Source organism: Phalacrocorax aristotelis, chromosome 8 (genome assembly GCF_949628215.1).
Source record: "Phalacrocorax aristotelis chromosome 8, bGulAri2.1, whole genome shotgun sequence".
NCBI lineage: Eukaryota > Metazoa > Chordata > Aves > Suliformes > Phalacrocoracidae > Phalacrocorax > Phalacrocorax aristotelis.
Genome location: NC_134283.1, coordinates 6,573,271 through 6,592,776, shown reverse-complemented (window position 1 = coordinate 6,592,776; position 19,506 = coordinate 6,573,271). Strand labels below are relative to the sequence as shown.

The 19,506-nt window shown below is 42.3% G+C and overlaps 1 long non-coding RNA gene across 1 annotated transcript in view; it reads right to left on the bottom strand.

Moving 5' to 3' along the window:
- LOC142060939 (uncharacterized) overlaps window positions 1–19,506 on the bottom strand; it is a 223,327-nt gene that overhangs the window by 94,847 nt on the left and 108,974 nt on the right. Inside the window, exon 3 of the long non-coding RNA XR_012661984.1 lies at window positions 9,755–9,915. This is a non-coding gene — a long non-coding RNA (uncharacterized LOC142060939). The remainder of the gene's footprint in view (window positions 1–9,754; window positions 9,916–19,506) is intronic.

Below are 19,506 nucleotides of genomic sequence, written 5' to 3'. Positions count from 1 at the left end.
GCTTGATAGTGTAAATATCTGTAATTGACATGTATGGATTTTTTTTTTAATTCTATGGTTCTTCTCTCTTACTCTGCAGTAAATCAAGACGCTTTGCTGATGTCAGTATTGTTGTATCACTGTGTAACTGGGGTGAAAGGAGAATTTCAGCTACTATTTTAAGCGGGAGTGCTTCTGGTTCAGCATCTATTCTCATCTGAAGCACAGAGAAAAAGGGGAAGATGGTCTATAGGGCTGGACTAAGAGCACGTGATAGCAACTCTACTCCCCATTCTGCCACAGGCTTTTGGCACATCATTTAGCATTAGTGTATCTCAGCAACCCACGAAGCTGGATTAATGTTTGCCTAACACTAAGGATTTTTGTAAAGGGGAAAAAAATAAAGTTAGAAACTCTAAAAGCAACCAGGGAAATTGTTTGTCTAGTAAATACCAATGCAGATTTACAAACAAATTCAGAAACGTGAGGTAATTTTAATGCTACTTTCAGGGTTTTTTTATTGTATTAAAAAGTGTTGGGAGTAAATGCAGAACAAAGACAATCACTGGTTTAAAAAAATATAAAAGGAAGATTTTATGTGTGTTTTTAAGCTAATCAGTTACCATGGATCTATATTCTGGCAACAATGCGTCTACGCTACCTTACCATACATTTGAAAGTTATAGAAGCATATCAAGGTAAAAAATTTCTTCAGATTTCAAATTCAAACCTTGGTAAAATAACAAGAGATTGAACTAGCTTAGGGAAAAAATAGGGGAGGCGGCTTTAATTCAGCCTCTGAAAAAGATAATTGTGAAAAGCCTTACTTTGTTTATGCCAAAGGCATTTTGCCATCTACCTCCACAGAGCCAGGACAACTGCGTTGTGTTTTGTAGGGCCCCAATCCTGCAAACTGTGTGATGGAGAAGGGAATTTCTAAAGTCAGTGGGATTCCCCACAGCTCTCAGGATCAGAAATTTGTGGGAAACTATGTATAGAACTTGTTTGAATTTTGGCCCAAGAGTTTTCTCATTTCCTTTGACAGTCTCCATAAAAACCCTCTTGTGCAACTCCACTATCTTTTCATCTTGGGATGCCAAAATATAAGAGTCTGAACATCTGTTTGAAAAATAGAATATGCCAATATTTAAATTAGCAATGGTTTCTTTTCCCTCCAAGACTATCAACTAATTATTTGAAATAGATTTACCCAAATATTGCACTTAGTTCCATATTACACATGCATAAATGAGAACAGAATTTGGCCCGATATGTTTAAGCTAAGCACATTTTTGCAGCTATGAAAAGTAATCTGATTTCCATGGAATAGTTCATACATGGCAGCTTGCCTTCCTGGGCCTCAGTTCATGTCAAGCCTTTCACTCTGTTCATTTTATGAAGATTTAATTGAATCCTACTTAAATAGCATCAACCAGCACTTATTCATAAAGCCATCAAGCCTTTCATCACAAATTCATAGTTTTGTAATTCTTAAAAAAAAAAAAGAAATCATATATATTCAGTCATACTATCACTGGAAACACTTGAAACAAACTTTTCTGTCCGCAGTCCTCTACCACAATTTTGAAACCTCATTTTGAAGTCCCATTAGAAAATAATCATAAATTGACCAAAGGTGATTTTATTTTTCACTGTTTTTCAGCATGAAATGCGATGGTGAAGTTTGTGCTGCGCGGACAAGTAAGGTTTGTCTTAGAGTGAGCTAATGGAAAGAAATATAAAATAATGAGAGGTAGGAAGGGCAAAGATGTTTTGGGCTAACCCAGCAGGAACACTGCCCCAGTACCAGAAAGGGGCAGCATGGCCAAGCTGTCCTTAACCCACTTTTGTCAAGATCTCAACCAACAGCAAGCATGGAAGGTGAAAAACCAATACAGGCCCTAAAACGAATTAAGCTGATTTCTACAGAGGCTTTGTAGGACTATCAGAAACTCCTGAAGAGGGTAAAATCTCACCTGCAACAGGTGTGATTTATCAGTGAACAAAGACATTTGGGTAGCAAAAAAAAACAACCCTCCAAAACCCAAACAAAAAAGCCAGCTAAGAAAAAGGTACCCAGAAGCAGATGCAAGAAGACTTTTCTCACTGGTCCTTCTCCAGCAGCCCAGCCATCCTGCCGGGAGAGAGGCAGCACTCCCCTCCCTGCCTGCAGCCAGCACCGCCACCACCTGCACAACCACTTCATTTACCTCCATTGTTTTATCCCCCAGTTTATTACCTCTAGCACTTCAGCATCAACACTGCTGAAACTGTACTTTTGGAAACAAAATCCGATTACCTTTGCCATTGGGTAAATTCTTCAATTTACTGCCCCCCCCCAACCCCTTTGACCCAGGTTGTTATTTGCCAGAACAAATTGGGGTTTACATTATTGGTTCTTGTTCTTTACAGTCGCACAGCTGATACCATGCTGTTAGTAACAACCCTTCCAAAATAACTCAGACATGCCCCAGGTAATTAAGGAATTATAAACCACCACCACCCCCAGCCAAACAATACCATATTTCTTATTTTCATCATATAAATGACCCCACAAGGGACCAGGAAGCCTTTATGTCTCATAAAAATAGCTAATACAGATGCATACTTAAAGCATGATTTCTTGTTATTATTTGGCATGGTAAAGACATGGTGGATTTAACTTCTTAGCAGTGATGAAAACCGTGAGGATTGTGGCAATGCCCGCCAATATGGATCTGATAGTGCAGGCAGAGCAGGAAAATTTACTTTATTCATCCAGGATAGGATGGCGATGATTGGCATTGCCCATAATCTTCAGACTCTGGGTTATACTTCTAAATAGAGATGTAGAAGGGTCCTTTCAGTTTGAAAGGAAAATCAGGATGCAGATGAGGAGGTAGCCGATTCCACACCCACCTCACTGGCCTCTCAAAATGGAATGGAAAATGAAAGTTTTTCCCCCTTCTGTTTCTTTATTCATTTTCACATAAAAGCAGTGCAAATATAAACCACCAGAAATTATCACAGCAATAGAGAAGAAGGGAAAGGTAAAAACAGGAAAGTGAAAACTTCAGTTCATGACTCAAAAGAGAAAAAAAAAAAAAGGGTTCACATGCAATTGTTGTATCTGATGTCCCCACCTTAAGGCTGACTCCTGTCACTTTGGACTTGCTGACGTTTGTACAGTCAGGCCTGCACTTTCTCTGCCTGTGTCTCTCCGTTGCACTAGCGCTCTCTTTTCAGTCCCCTCACCTTCTCCTTGCTTCACATTCAGTCGTGCTTAACCCTCTCAGCCTGTTCTCTGTGACATCCCCTCACCCTTCTCCTGTTTCACATCCTCCTTTTGCTTTGCCTTTTTTTTTTTCCTCCATGCACTTTATTCCTTCCTTGTTAAATCCATCAGAACAATAATAAGGTGGTTAAGCTGACCCGATACTGTCCTCTCCAGCTGATGTCTCCCCGAGCTCAGCGAAGGACAGCATAGAGATGCGAGTTCAGATCTGTGAACAGCGGGACCAAATTCACACGGTCCCAAGCGGGGAGCAACAAACATCGTGTCTCAGATCTGAGTTTGCTCTCACACCAGCAATGCTGCCCTGCTCTGCTCCATGTCCATAATTTATCTGCAATTTATTACCATCTATAACATTTTCAGACACCTGCTTTTAGGCATTAGGTTAATTTCCTCCATTTATAACAGCATGGACAGATTTTAGCAAAAGAAAAAACCAGAAGTTCAATAAATCGGGACGATGGATTCCACCACTAACACCCTGTTGAGGGTCCGCAGCCACGCAGCACCCACAGTGACACCCCTCCGCCCCATCAGCAAATGGTGTTTGCTCAGTAGCAGTCAGAGCGCTGACGGCTTCTCTGCTGACCCTTTGGTTCTGTGTGTACTTGGAAGGCTTTACTATTATTTTAACCTCTTGCGCAATCCTCCCTTTTGTTCTACACTTTTACTTTCCTTATCTTATTTTTTACACCCTCTTATCTGCATTCTTTCACATCTTTTTATTTAAAGAGGTTTTCTTCACTACCATTACTATTCTGTACAAGTTTAATACAGAACTTCTGAGCCTGTGTTAACTAGATTACTCATCTGTTACTACTTATCTGCTCCTAAGGGCAGTAACATTTCAGGGAAAATGAACATTCAGGTCTTGTTCTCTCCTGTTAGTCAAACCCACTTCCAAGGTATTGAGCAGACTCCTTCCACTGTGCAAACGTACAGGCCTTTGGCTTCTGCCTATGAGCTTGTTCTCCCAAATACTCAGTCTGAACACATGGCAAGTACTTGACTGATCTAACCCCAGAGAATACGTGTATGAAACTGTTTGAAATTAAAACACAGTTCAGCTGAAGGACTTTCCTGCCTCCTCACAAAAGGTTGGATTCTCTTTGCCCGATGCATTTGCAAGAACCTGTTAATATGCACATTTTACGAGAAGCGCGTTCATTCACTGCAAGGTCCCCTTCGCTTCCTCTCGGAGCCAGGTGTTTCCTGACAACACCTATTGTCCTGCCGGGCTGGCAGCTCCTTCTCCGTGACACCTACTGTAGGGCCCTCGCTTGCTTCTTTTGTCAGAACATAATCTGCTTCCACGCGCACTTTTCTCACACTGAGAAAGTATCTCCCATCTGGCCAGAATCAACCTTCCTTTCCTTTCTCACCAACCCTGCCAGATAACAACGGGCTCATCCTCCTGCAACCAGACCCTACGGCTGCGCTCTCCAAGCAGAGCAGGACTGTCGCCAACTCAACATCATGAGCAGCAGCATGCTGTGAGACAAACAGACATATTATTCCAAGTTTCAGCTTCCTCTTCCCTTTCATGGTACAGTATCTGCTTAGTTCATCAAGGCAGAGAGCAACGTGCAGTCCAAAAATGTGTGCCAACATCCTTCCAGTGCACATTAAAACCGAGTCTCTCCGCTATCTGCACTAAATTAACTCCCATGCACTGCACAGAGCATTAATGACTTCAATGCGCCGGGGTGGACTGGGCAGGGCTCTGCTCTGTGGAGCTGGTCCGCAGCTAGAGAAGTCCTCCACACGTCCTGCCCCTTCACAGGCACCGAAACACCTGCGCTCGCCCTACAACAGCGCGGTCTTTGCCTGGCACTTTGGGGCTGCCAGGGCTAGGGGAGAAGCCATCGCACAGCCCTGAGGAATCTCGGTGGCATTTACTGCGGCGGCTGAATGCACATCCCATGGGCATCAAGCACTTGATCCAGCACACGAGGGAATGTCAACCCTGTGTTTTTTCACATAAAACAAACAGGGCCTTAAGTCACCCGTAACTGCACCACAAGAAAAAAAACACAAACTAAAATTAAATGCTAGACATTGGTTTTATCTTTGTCAATGCAGTACCTTTCTCAACTCCTTTTTCAGTCTTTCTTTGGGGAAGATGGGGCTGCTTTGTTTTGCTGTGATCTGGGTTGGTTTTTTTTTGTTCCTGCCAATTGTGTGAAATGGAACATATTTGGGAGGAATGAATTAAATTTTACAAAAGCTCTTCTAATAATATATATTTAAAAAAATAAGCAAAGAATAACAAGTATTTGCCCAGTAGATGAACTGTAAATGTTATCAGGCAAAGTAAACATTCCAACTGTAATTGTTATTGTAGATGGATGAATTCATAAATATGGAAACACTAAAAAAATGGTGTAATATAGAAACAAAATGCAATGGACTGAGAAAAGAATGCAGCATGCAGCAGGCTGGGCAAAGGCAGTTCAGAAAGGTTAAATAGCTAACAACAGCGCTGAAGAACAGAGCTGTCTAACGTGGCACCAGCTCCATGGAAGCTGATGCAAACATTCGTCACCTATGCATCCCTCAGGATTTTGTTGACACTGCATATGAACCCAAAGGAAAGTACTCCTATCTCCTTCATCCAGCACTGAACAACATGCCCTCAGTAGTAGTTTAGGTTGCATCAGGAGACCATTTTTGAAGTCATTCTCCCAGCTGTCCCCACCTGCCGTGCTTTGGCTCACGGCACAGGTGGTCTTGGAGCATACAACCCCTTTGGAAACCAGAGGACATGCTCCAGGGATGCACCTGAAGTGCCACAATCACTAATGAGTTCTTGGGCTCAGATCAGTGGCAATCCAAACTCAAATCCTCACTAATGAGCCTTGCAGACACTGGGTACTCAGCACAGTGTTTTGTTCCTACTGCACCACGTGCCTTTGCTGACACGGCCATGCAAGTACCTCCTGTGTCCTGCTGACACCTCCTGTACGTACCCCAGGCTGGAGGCTGCTCTACCGAGGCTCTTACGTAGGCTTCTCCAGAGGACAAGTCACCTAAAGAGGGATGCTGTTCACTCTGTACTGCCCTCGGTAGGATTTTTTTTTCACTCATTCTCTTTCAGTGCCAGCTGTTAGGCAGCATAAATACGTGTGATAAAATCATGTTGCCTGACTTAGGGGGTTTCACATTACTGGTGTTTTTCTTGAAGCTCTGCCTTATGGGACAGCCTTGCACTCCTGACACATGCCAGACCAGAACCAAAGATGCCCTGCATTGTTTGACAGAAACGACTGCAGGTAAGGAGTGAAAGTACCAGCTGTCACCCTCTGATGCTCTCCAAAGCCACTTTGGAGAACTGGAAGCTTCAGGGGAAGCAATGCAACCAAATTCCAGGGCTATCACAATAAATGAGTTCTTCCCTGTGCACCGCATTCACAACACAAATCCCCACACCATCGTCCCTTGGCCAGAACACAGTCAGCAGCGAAGAGGCAGGCGAGGCAGCCTGGCTGTGCCCTAGCACACCTCTCCTCTGCCCACTTCTGCAGCAGGTAGCATCATGCCAGTAAAACTGGCAAGGACACCAAGACCACCAAATGACATATTTTGCCCTGTCCCAGCCCCATTCACACCCGATCATGGACCGAGATGTCCTGTTTTCCCTCAGCTGCTGTTCTGGCACGTACACATATAAATGGCCTGCTAGTCCTGCAAAATCAGACTGGTTCTTTCCCTTCCAAATGCTCCAGATCCCTAGTGGTGTGGTCAACAACAGCAACGCACTTGTCATAATTTCCAGCTTGTCGAGTTGCTCAGCTGCAATCAAGCTGTAATTTAAGGAAGGGAGTAGTATCTTGAGTCTGACGCATTAAGAAAGCTGAACTTCATTTTGCCAGAATACCATCGATATTAACACTCCTGGTTTCCTCTATACAATGCATTGCAAGCACTAATATTAGCCCTTAGCTGATCTGATCTTCAGTCATAAAAAGCTGTCTCACAGCTAATGCCAGCACCCACGGTTCATTAGCAGGCAGGGAAAAAAAAAAAAAGCTTCTGAGAAATAGGAAGGCTGGCCCTCTGCTCATCTGAAAATTTATCTCTGAATATTCAGTACAACCTCAGTCATTAGTTTCCAAAGTCACATACGGAGCAGATAGATGTCAAATCAATATCAAGACAGATAACTTCTTATCAGTTGGAACGGATACTGAGAAACAGCCTCTGTGTGATGGTATCATTTCATTAGGTTAGTTATCAACAGCTAGTGCCATATGTGACAATCTCATATATCCCTGAAAAAAGCCTGAGAGATAATAGTATGCTTTATAGCTTAATTCTCTGCACCAGTTAATTATATGGCACATTAAATCTACCTCAAAATAAACAAATATTGTAATTATAGCTAGAAAAAATTTACGTCATTTTCATCAAAGTTTGACTGGGGGAGCTGGGTACATTTGGACATCAAAATCAATATGTAGGTCCTGAAAATGGATATTTAGATGACTTTCAATCTTTACATTTAAAAACTGTTGTGTTGAACAGACAGCATTAAATCAAAATACTTCTTCTTTTTAGGAAAGACCTCTTTCCACTTTTTACTGTTTAAACAACCACTTCGATGTGGTTGCTTCGATGTATGCTTTACATACCTACTACATATAATTTCCTTGAAATGTTGAGGAATCTGTATTTTAGATGCATTTTTACCGGTCTTGCATCATATGGAGTATGCAATAAGATGCAGCTGAATTAATTTCATCACTGTGATGGATTATTGGTATGCAAATCTAACGGATCCCCTAGTGTTCCTTTGCTATCATATTACTCCTGCTTACAAAGGATTGCAAAACTTTCATTATGTTGTCCAATCAGTCAAACATTGAGTCAGCTAGTTCATCTTATTCTGTCTCTCCCAGTGGCTCTATTTATATCAACTAGAGGTTGGACAATACTCTAAAGAGCACCAGCTAAAATACCCCCCCTCAACCCCCCAGCAGCGAAGACCTCTAAAATCAGATTCATGAAAACTCTTCTGCCCCACCTCTGCTGCAGAGTTTGCAGTATGGGCCGTATCACAACACGCTCTCTATCCTGTTCTTCCCTTCTCCCAGAGTAAATAAACTGAACTAATTAGGTTAAGGGATAACCATGAGTAATGTCACAGCTGCAGCAAATGACTCTCAGAGAGGAACTATGGAATAACTCAAGCATTTGAAGGAGTACAGAAGCAAGTGCTCTACAATAACCCACCATATATCAAAATAATAAAATGAGACAGAATTTGGCAACAGTGAGGACATGGCAGTATTGACATACATAGAGATGTCCAACATAAATATTCCGAGATCTTTTATCAACAATTTCTAAACACAATAGGAATGTGCATGAACTGCAGCAGCTCAGTTCCAAACAGCACCATGCTAGAGTGACCAGATTTTAGATTTAGATTGTGAGCGGGATGGAGAAGAAAGGGGGGTTTGCAGCTTAGTAGGTCACTTTCAAACTACCAGCATTGGTGCCAAATGGAGCTTTCTAATTACTTTTATTTTCCTGCTGAAATTGCAAGAGAGAAGTACAAAAAGCTGCACAGTGCTGGGGTGATTCACATGTTTCTGGAAGCTCCAGCCCAGGCAATCCCTCCCTGGCACTGTGGCTGTTGTCTGTTGAGGGAATTAGGGTTTAGTAGCTCCAGGCTGATCTCATGAAAAGGAGTGACAGATATTCAGTCTATAGAATTGCAGTGGGGGAAACATAAACCTTTTGCTTTTTAAATTGTATACCTTAGAAGTAGCAAAACTAAATTGTTTCATATTTAAGCTGCATAAAAGTTGTTGATTCATAAATACTGTGATATCCATACCATTTCTCTATGCGGCAACATTTGGAAAGATCTCCTAAATTAAAAGAACGAACTGTTTTAAGCTATTTTTTTTTCCTCTTTCTGAATGCACATGCTTGAATGTGTGAAAACAGTCTGAGCCAGCACAGAGTTATTTACTCTCCAGACCACCTGTCTAGTGCCACACTGAAAAATCTGATGTAACAATTACACACTTCTCTCTCCTACTGGGCACCTCCGAACTTTTGTCCAGCTTTCTCTAAAACACAGACCAACAGTCCTGACTGCGTAAAAACAAAAAACTGCGTTTTCATGAACCTAAAGAACAGAGTAGGATTGGGGCATAACAAGCAAATAAAAATTACATATTTAGCTTTGAATATCTAACTTCAGGCTGATGCTTTCTCCCAACTTAATACCAAAAAGGAAAAAAAAAATGAAAAACAACAACAGGAAAGGGAGTACGCGAAGTCTTGTACATCCTTGTACGAGTCAGCTTTATAGAGAAAAGACAAGGACACCTACACTCAGCCCCCCACAGACATTTAGAAGTGATGCTTTTCATGCTCTTCTACGTTGGCTACAGAGGAGCAGTCAGCCAACAGCCCAAGGCTGGGAACAACACCACACGAGGTGATCCCTGAGCACATGCTTGCTGAAAGGATTTTGGGAGACACTACCTTTGCTCTTGAAGTCTGGGAAATTCCGGGATCATCTTTCCTCCTCCGCATTACAGATACACTACCTAGGCTGAGCAATCTCCTCTGGAAGAACATCAGAGTTGTGATGTTAAGTGTAAGTGTTGCTGTTCAATACGCCACCCAACACAGGAGGAGGAAGTCTGTAGAAGAAATACATTTGCAAGTTAATTCCCATTTTGCAAATATTATTTGCAACATACTACTAGCAATATTTTTGGCTGTATTTAATATTTGTTGACAAGCTATATTGTTTACCCTTTTTGAAGCTGACAAGGAAATTCTCACACTTTTCACAATTTTACATAGTCTGCCTTGGGGCTTTGCTCTACCTAGAGCCTCCAGAAGATTATTATTTTGGCCTGTACTTCCAAAAAGAGTTAAGGATCTGTGAAAAAAGACTATTGCCTCAGCATCTTTTTATCTGTACGTTTGCCCATTGCAGAGTGCAAGGTATTACAGTTTAATTCCATTAGGACACCCACCAGCAAGATACTGGAAACGTCCCAGGTTGTTTAAAGGTGAATCAGAAAGCTGCTGGCACTGAGCTGGTAGATGGAGGTCAGTTAGGCATCGTGAAATTCAGTGACCGTACAGGTTGGGCTTCTCGACAGCTGTTTTTAAGGATGCGGACACTTCTTTTTCAGTGGGGTCATTATGAAAATCCTACCCCTCATGCCAAATTCTCCAGTTTGTTCCATGTTTTACACATCCGCTGATTGATTTCACTGACTGGTTTTGGCAATATGATCTGTTCCTCTGAGCTGCTAAGCAGGACTTTGACCTTTTACTTGCTTATCTAAGCTAACGACACAGCTCCATTTGTGAGGTGTGCTCATCAGGCCTTTAAATTTCAATGCATTTTCAAGAAATGTCACAAGGAAAAATATCTGTGGCTTTAATTTTAAAAATAAATGTAACATCACACAGATGAAGCTCATCAGGATGGCTCTCACTGTAAAACCGATATTGCGCTAGTTTAGCTGGGCTGTAGAAAATTTATAATGTTTTTAGAGAAGAATTCTGTTAATCGTGCAAGTGAGAGGTGCTTCATTTGCATCACAAACAATAAGTTGGCAAGAAAGCTCACTAACAGTGCCAGATCTAAAGGTGTTACCGTGACGGTAAGAAGAATTGGTTTAAGAAACCATTTATTTGATGAAATTGGAGGATCCCCAACTTCATAAATCAATTCCCAAATTGCAGGAAAAAATATTACCTTTTAAATGCCCCTAATTGTTATTCATTATTCTAGGCCCTCTAAACCTCACCAGAGTGGTTTATTGATGATGTAGTCTTCAAAGAACATTATTCAGGCAATGGAAGGGGGGGGAGAAAAAAAAAAAAGTACTGCACCAGAATAATGAATTATGGTGGACAACATCAAGAAGTTTTAGTTTGTTTGCTTTAGGCTAATTTAAAAAATAGGAGGATTTATTTTTTTGTCTTATTCTTTTTTGAAGTCAGTTAAAACAGAAACAAATTTACTTAAACAGGAAAAAGAAAGCAGAGAGATACATACAGAATTATTGTGTTTAATTTTTTAGGTTAACTCATATAATACCTAATCCTTCATTTCAAGACAGGGCTCATTTGCTAGAAGACTCCTGACTGCAGGTTTTGTGTTCTTGGGGTATTTGCCTGAGGGCTTAACAGCTGAGGTGATGTCCTGGTTCTACCGACAGCAGAGACAGCCTTGGCACTGGCCACAACAAACCCAGGTTTTCACATGGTGACTTTAAATTGCAGCTTTTTTGGACTGCAGAATTTCTACTAAGTCAGGGGAAGTTCAATGTGCACGTTAGACCTGATTTAGTGAAGGACTTCAGTGTGCCTAATGTTAAGCATGCAAATCGTCCCATTCATTCCACTGGGACTAATTCACTGGGTAAAATATTGGCTCCAATAAAAGTATAACTCCCACTTAGGGTGTTTCTTTAGAGCTGATTTCTTCACAGGACAAAAGCAGATGGAAGTGCCAGGCAGACATTGCTGAGAAACTGGGATCAGGCAAAAATCATGGTATGAAAGAAGGAATAAAATCACATTTGGGAGAAATTAAAAAGAACAGCCTGCAGAAAAGTCTGAGAGGGGGCATCTGGCAATGGAGAAAAGGTACTAGGAAAGAGTGAGAAAAACAGGGTCCTGCACGGGGCTTAAGCAAGCCTACTTGAAGAAGTGTATTTATCTGTCCTGCGGCAGTGGGTAGACCCTCACGGTGATAGCAGCACTACTTACAAAGGCCCTGAAAATTTTAAATCTAAATAGATGCGGCAAAAACTGAGGAAAAAGAACTACAACCTTCCCCATGTTACAAACTGAGCGTTAGGACGGCCGCCTCCAGCTCTGGGCCAGGAACCGGGCTCAAGCGCTGGATCTCACTGATCTCCATGGCACTTGCCTTGTGCCAAGGTTTGGGTGGGTGCCAGCTGGCCCTGCGCTCCACCATGGCCGCAAACAGCTGGGGAGGGGGGGGGAGGAGGAGGAGGAGGAAGGCTGGGCACAGCTGCCCTGCCCAGGCCAGAGGGGAGACGGTCAGGCAGGCGGCAGAGCCGGTGCCACGGGGCTGCAGCTCCATCTCTGACCTTTTATGCTGAGCAGCGTTATAGACACAGCCGGGTGGGAATCATCTGCCCAGGGGACAGAGCAAGTACACAGCCCAGCCAGGCACCGTGCCTAAACCTCTCAAATCCCATCCTCAGGCTTTGTACGAAACTGTCTATTCTTTTGGAAAAAAAAAAAAAAAAAAAAAAGAGAGAGAAACAAGCACAAAAGGTGGTTGTTTTCTTTTGCACACAGGCCATGGGAGGAAACGTGTTCCTGAACAGGCACCGCAAGCCACTAAACTCCTGTTGCACCAAATGCTCTGAAGCACAAGTGTGTAACATGTTGAAAATCAGAGTTATTGGTGTATTTGTAAATAATACTGGGATAGCTTCATTTTTACCACAGTTAGCTTCTCATGGTGAGCTCCCTTTTGGGGGCAAAATCCAAAATAGCAGTTCTGCCAGAGTAAGGGAGCACATCTGTATCTCACCTGCTTGAAATGCATTAACAGATAGGGTTGGTTATAGGTCACTAATAATGAGAGCAATCCCCATCCCATGACTGAAAATAAATAAAAATAAATCTCAAACTTTTGAACGCTGTTTTCAGTGCAGTGGGTTCTACACACAGGGTGCTGATTTTCAAAACAGGTACAACTAGTCTTTCACTCCTGCTTCACTTACTGCTGTAGAAACAGTCTTATTGGCTTTAAATGAAGACAGGTGCCATTTAGCTGAAGTGGTAACTATGAAGAGTTTTCTTTCTCAGTGCAGCTAATATCGCATTGCTAATAAAGCCATCGAGATGCCACCAGCACACATTTATCCATAAGAAGAGTTCTGAGATGGGAGACTTACTAGACAAGTGGAAAACATTTAAACAAAACACAGGTGGTCTCCGACAGCAGAACAGATGCAACCAAGTGGACAAAACCTCATCAGCCGTTGGAGTGGGGAAAAGCACATACGGCACATGGAGAAGAGGGAAAACGTACAGGACAGACTGAGGTGGCATTCTCGGAAGCAGGAAGTTTACATGGAATTTAAAAGGATTTCTGAGTGATTCAGAGGTGAGACCTAGGAAAGCAAAATAAACTAAATATTTAGCAGAGGATGTTATCTGTAATTAAAACAATGAAAAGATGAAAGGGAGGTAGTTTCTTGCTCTTTTCCTGCTTGAGGATCAAATGCTCACAAATCCTTTCTTGGCTTTCCTGAAAAAGCTGCAAAGCAATAGACTGGTATTCCTCTGGGTGGATTTTATTATTAATTAGTGTATCAAGTAGGCTCTAACTACAGGTTTGGTCATCTTTATATTACAGGGGCACTCTTGGTCCTTAGAACAAAGGCAGAGATAAACACACAACTTTAAGAACCACCTGTATCTCAGAGTGGTCTCAGAAAAAAAACTGGCTTTGTACAGAGAGACACAGGTTACAATCCAAGTAATTATGGCCATACAAAGGAGAAGGAGTATCACTCCAGAGAAAGAAGAAATTTTTAGTACAACTCTTTCAGTGACTAATACAATACTGGGGTATAAAAACGCACCCAAGCCCAAGATACAACCACCCAAGGGATGAGAGCCAAGACCAGGATTCTTCAGTGTGATATCACTCCCGACTTCTGATTCAGTTCTACACCCTCAGTGCCAATGCATTTTAAACACGGGCTGCTTACATTTTAATGTCCTAACTGAAAACTCAGCTGATGGTTTCAGAGGATCAGTTATAGTATCAGACCTGAACTTATTTAGGAAAGGACATGCAAGGAGGAAAAAAAAAAAAAAGAGACAGAACTAGCAAAAGAAACTTCAACACTGCTCAGTCTTTTAGAAAAAAGAAAAAGACAATAGTCTGCTTTCTCTCACTTGCATTACAGAATTTACCCTGGAACTGGGACAGATTTCAGAAGCGTTAGTACACAACAAGAGAAGGTGAGGGGGGCACCGCTCCATTAATTTTCTCATTTGCCCCTTTGTTCCCTCTGCAGCAATCTAAACAGAACTAATTCTGATGTTCCAGTGTGTGTTGTCTGCCTCTAAGTGAGAACTAAACAAAAGCAGCATTAAACTGAACTATGTGGTCATCCACACACCATACTGGTTTGGATGACTCTCTGTCTATGTGGCTTTTTGTATAAGAGCTTGTATCAATGGCCTCCTTGTTGTCTGTTGAGCCCCCATGGGGTTACATGAGTACTATCTCAATTCAATAGCTTTTCTCTCAACCATTGTCTTTTAATATAGGTTTATAGTCCTCAAGGATATATGCTGCATTACAATTAGTCATAATGTCCAGCAGTTACCGAGGCTTATTTGCAACACAGAGTTTATTGCCCTTTGTAAGGCTGACAAAGAGATACTTGTTGAGAGCTGTACACAAAAGGCAAATACAATGTATGAATTTCACAGTAATACAAAAGATGAAAATAATAGCTGGTCAGTAAACAGCTCTGTAAGAGAGTGAGTAGCATCTCTTCTTCCACCTCCTCTGGCCCCTGCTCCTGGCTTCCTCAGATCAATGCATCTCACCTAGTTTTAAAGTGATATCTTGCAGAGACAGGAAAAAGTGACTTTGCATTGTGTGTTCAGCTCTGCTTTCCACTACACCGTCACTGAAAAGAAATGAAGTGGCAGGAATTATGTTCTACACCCTATGCTGGAGGCCTCTGTCATTTCTCAAGTTCAAAAACACATTGCAAGTCCTCTTGCTGAGGCTCAATGCAGTTTGACTTGCAAAGAAAAGGAACAGCGGCTCTGATGTGACAAAACGAAGCTCTTTGTGTGCACCCATCTCAGTGCAGTCTCAGGCTACGCCGCTCCATGAACAACTCCACTTTTGCACATACACCACCCAGCACGTGGTCCTGGGGACACAGATGGACATAATCCAGCCTCTGTTAGCAAAAGGACCCAATTACTCCAGGATCTCCGAGCACAGCAGCATCACTGACCCGCACCCTTGCAAACTACCTCTGCCTGCAGCCACCCCTCGATGGCCAGCAAGCAGTTTCAGGAAGCCATTTCGCACAGGGGCTGATGCGGAGCAGGAGCCGCGCTTGGCCAGGGTGCTGGCAGGACACACACAGACAAGTGCCTTGGGTGAGCTGCAGATGTGCACCAAGGTGAGGCAAAGCTCTCCTGTCCACACACCCCTCTGCACAGGACACGGGCTGGAAAGGAAGCGGAGCCCGTCCTCATGAATCCTTTCCCATCCTGAAATGCGTGGATAAGCAGGCATAGAGGGCCTGACCCTTTTTTACTTTACAAAATATAAGTTCAGTCTGAAAATTGCCATCTGGACCGTAAGACTAAGGAGCGAAGTGGGATCTGACTGAGCAGAAGCAAAGAGGGAGCAGCAGAGTCTGCACACTATTTACCCCAGGAAAATAGTAGCTTCTTCATTTAAAATATTCGGACAAGGTACCATGGTGTAACGGAAGACAACCTGGGACAGGACATAAGATAGAACAAACACTCTATCTGCCTCCTCTCCTCATCCCTTATCCTCCTCTCACCCCATCACACCTCCCCCCCCACTTCTCCAGAGGTTTTGAATTTGGGGAAGTTCACATCCAAACAATGAAAATCTACACAGTCTGGGTTAAATGGACAGATGTGGAAAACAAAACCCAAACACCTCTGAAGCATGGTGAAGCTGCTCTTCTTCAGCTGCGAAAGGCAGAGTGCAGGCCGGACCTGAAATTGTCAGAAAGAATTTGCACCAGGGGGCTCTCTGCAAAGCAAACCCAAACCGTGCTCCATATCTCCCTGTCCTCTGGTTAAGAGCTCCTTAATTTTGACAGAAAACTAGACACACTGGCAAAAAGTGGTCACCTTTACACTAACAGTGAGAAATTATGATAAACTCACTGCTGGGAGAGAAAGCAAAGCATCATCAGTGGGTGGTTATTAATCAGGGGGATCCTCTCCAGCCAGAGGATTTTCGTATTAGAAGTTGCAAACACTAAACACAAGGACCCTTTACATATCTGCATGTGTGTCCAAGTACAAAATATCCTTGCCACTTAAGGTGGAGTCAAAAGATACATAAACAAAAACAACACTGCTTATATTTATTTCCTCCTCTCTGGTTCCTCAGCACTTTGGAGATTTCCTTGGACGGGAATCTGAGCTCATTAGCTGATGAGGATTTTTTTTCTGCTGTCTCATGGCTTCTTTTCAGAAATAGTTTTTCAGCCCAACTTGCCAGCTTTCCCTGGCCTACTCTAGGTCCTGCCATTAGGTCTGGTTTGTCTCTTAAAAAACAAAAATTTTCTTTCCTCAGAGCTAGGTCTGTGCTTCTTGTTCCTCCATGACTTCTCTTTCAACGAATGTTTCATCCCCTTGCTTCCGGCTAAGAACTACTGAAGCCCGTATTTCCTTCTCCTGATGTTAGGGGAGAAAATCCGTTCTCCTGACTCACCATTCAGAACCCAGGCATTAAGATGAGTGACTCTCCATGGTCGTTATACTGGAGTACGTGACAGACCTTGTGAGAAAATGATGGATTCACTATCTGCAGCAATCCAAGATGCTACCATTTTTCATAACAGCAGCTTTGTAACTTCAACCAGAATTCATAAATTGTACTTTAGACCCCCATATCAAGACAGGCTCCAAAAGTCTTCAAGGAATTGCCGCATCCCTAAGGCATTAAATCCACCTCTCATTCACCAGGTAGCTGTGCGGGTATTAATACGGAAAACCTATGTCAGCTTTGTAGAATCAAAGAAGAGTAATGAGTGTTTTTGGACTCCACATGAATGTTTGCCAATATACCTTTGAACATGAGTTTAATACCACAGCTAATTTTGTTTCAAGGCAGATGTATGTGTTCAATGACTCTTCATACTAAAATAAAATATTTCCCTGGTGAAAACATTTATTTTTCAAATGAATTCAAACAGCTAAATAATAGGGACACATCAGTTCAGGATATAACCTCTCTCTTGTGTGTTCCAGGGAACACAACTTTTTATTTGATCCTAACCTTTGAAGGCTGAAAACATTCCTTTAGCACTTAAATAGCAACATCATCTATTAGCTTTTCGGCCCAGAAAAGCTTTCACAGGGAATTGTAAATCACTGTTCCCTACAAGCCATGTGCTACAGGAACCTTAGTCTGAAAACTCCTGACAAATTGCTTGCTTGCTTAGATATTCATTGTGTAGGTCTAGATCAGATGCAGAAATTCAGGTTTTTTCCACATGCCAACCTTCTATATTTTAAATTAATGATGAAGAGAAAAAAAAAAAAAAAAGAGAATAGCAAAAGGACATTAGACATATGTCTATTCCTGAATGTGCTAGTTCACAGATGTAAGTTTCTGGTCTATACCTTCTTTGGCAGGCTTTAGCAACGTAAACACTTGCGTTTAATCACCATTCTAGTCAAAGGTTTTGTCTTTACTTTAAAAGTGTATATGTGCATAAATAAAGCTGCGTATGTAAATAGGAATGTGTAAATAAAAATATGTAAATAATAAAGATTTTATTTCAGACAACCAAATATGCTACTGAAATTTAATTGGATATAATAAATATTCACCAGGACATTTAAATCAAGGGGAAAAGAGGTGTAAAATATACATAAGGATTTAGTAATAAATACGTACACATTTCAAAGTGTGGGTCAAGTTTAATGCAGTACATAAAAGCGCTATAGGTAACGTTGCCTTGCTTCACCCTGTAGGGACTGAGCTCAGCCTCCAGCCTTGCCCCTCTTCCCAGCCCAGGCTACAAGCAAAGCGCAGCACCCACAGCCCTGGAGCTGAGGTGAAATGCTTGACGGCCCCAAAGAGGGCCGGGCAATTAGCTCTGCAGGGCTTCTTGCCGCCTGCCGGACTCCCTCCCTGCGCACGCCCTTTGGGGAAGGGAGAAACACAATTCGCCTCCCCTGTGGCTGCTTACGCCTACGATAAGGAGAGGTGAGAAAGGCCTGACTGTCCCCTGGGAGGTGAAATAATCCGTTATAAGGACGTTACTCATTCAGTGAATCCGAGAAGATACAGATATAGAGAGCTTCAAAAAGCTTTACAGGGTCAATTCTCATAACTGACCAAAGTTCAAAACTTTTTGCTCCAATTCCCTTTTCTGTTTCCTCTCTTCATATCTGTGCATCTCCATGTGTTGGTGGACACACAGTTCAATCGCCACAGCATTTTTATGCTCTGCACATCACTCACGCTGTTCTTTTGGACATGGTCCTTCACAGACAGACTAGTTAAAAAGACACTTCTTGCAATGCATCACGACACTGTTAACAGAGTAACAAGCAGAAGTGAGGAAGAATAAAACAGATATTTGGAAGGGGAATAGACTGAAATTAAAATTCAGTCCCAGGAAAATTAAGCTAAGCCTAGCGAGCACACGCCATCAGGATATTACAGAACACATTTTTGCTTTCTGTTGTTCACATAAACACTCCTATACACCATCATAAATTTCAAAAAACCAAAATCTTCCTTTTACACCAGTTTAAGGCAGAATGATAATACTCCTATTATTTTGTCCCTACTCAAGCCCATCCCTCAGATAGTGTAAAGCTCTGTAGTATGATGTGCTTCAGTGAAGTGAGACTAATTTACCCCTCCCCCCCCAAAACCTTTGCTATTTTCCAGTGAAGTTTGATTTCACTCTCTTATTTTTATCTTCCCAAGTAAAGTTTCCGCCACCCAAACCACAGGCTTATCTGTTATACAAGAACTCTCATTTTGGTGACAAACACAGCACAGGTTTCAGGAGTAGGAAATACATCCCACAGGCTGAAGACTATTTCCTGACTTATTCCCGGTGCCGCTCACTGCCATGCACAATAAACGCAAGGCTGGTCCTGTTCTCCAGCTGTTTCTTCATTTTCTCCAGCAGTGATAGGTTCCTGCTTGCTCTGTTCCCAATTCCTTTTAAGTTACCTCCCTGGATTAAGTCCTGAGCTACTTAAATTAATATCCTCCCTAATAATCCCCAAAGCTACACTGCTAGTGAGCTACATGTTTCTCATAAATTAACTTTTAATATTCCAGCCCGATGGAAACCATGCCACTGAGCTGAGTGTCACCTGTTTACCCAGCGCCTAAATTTAGGTCTTGTTCTGCGCTGTCACTACAGTGTCGCTGTGGCTTTGGCTTTTTTGTTCTAGAAATCCAGGTGTACCTGCTTATAAAAGCTGCACAGACAGACCTAACT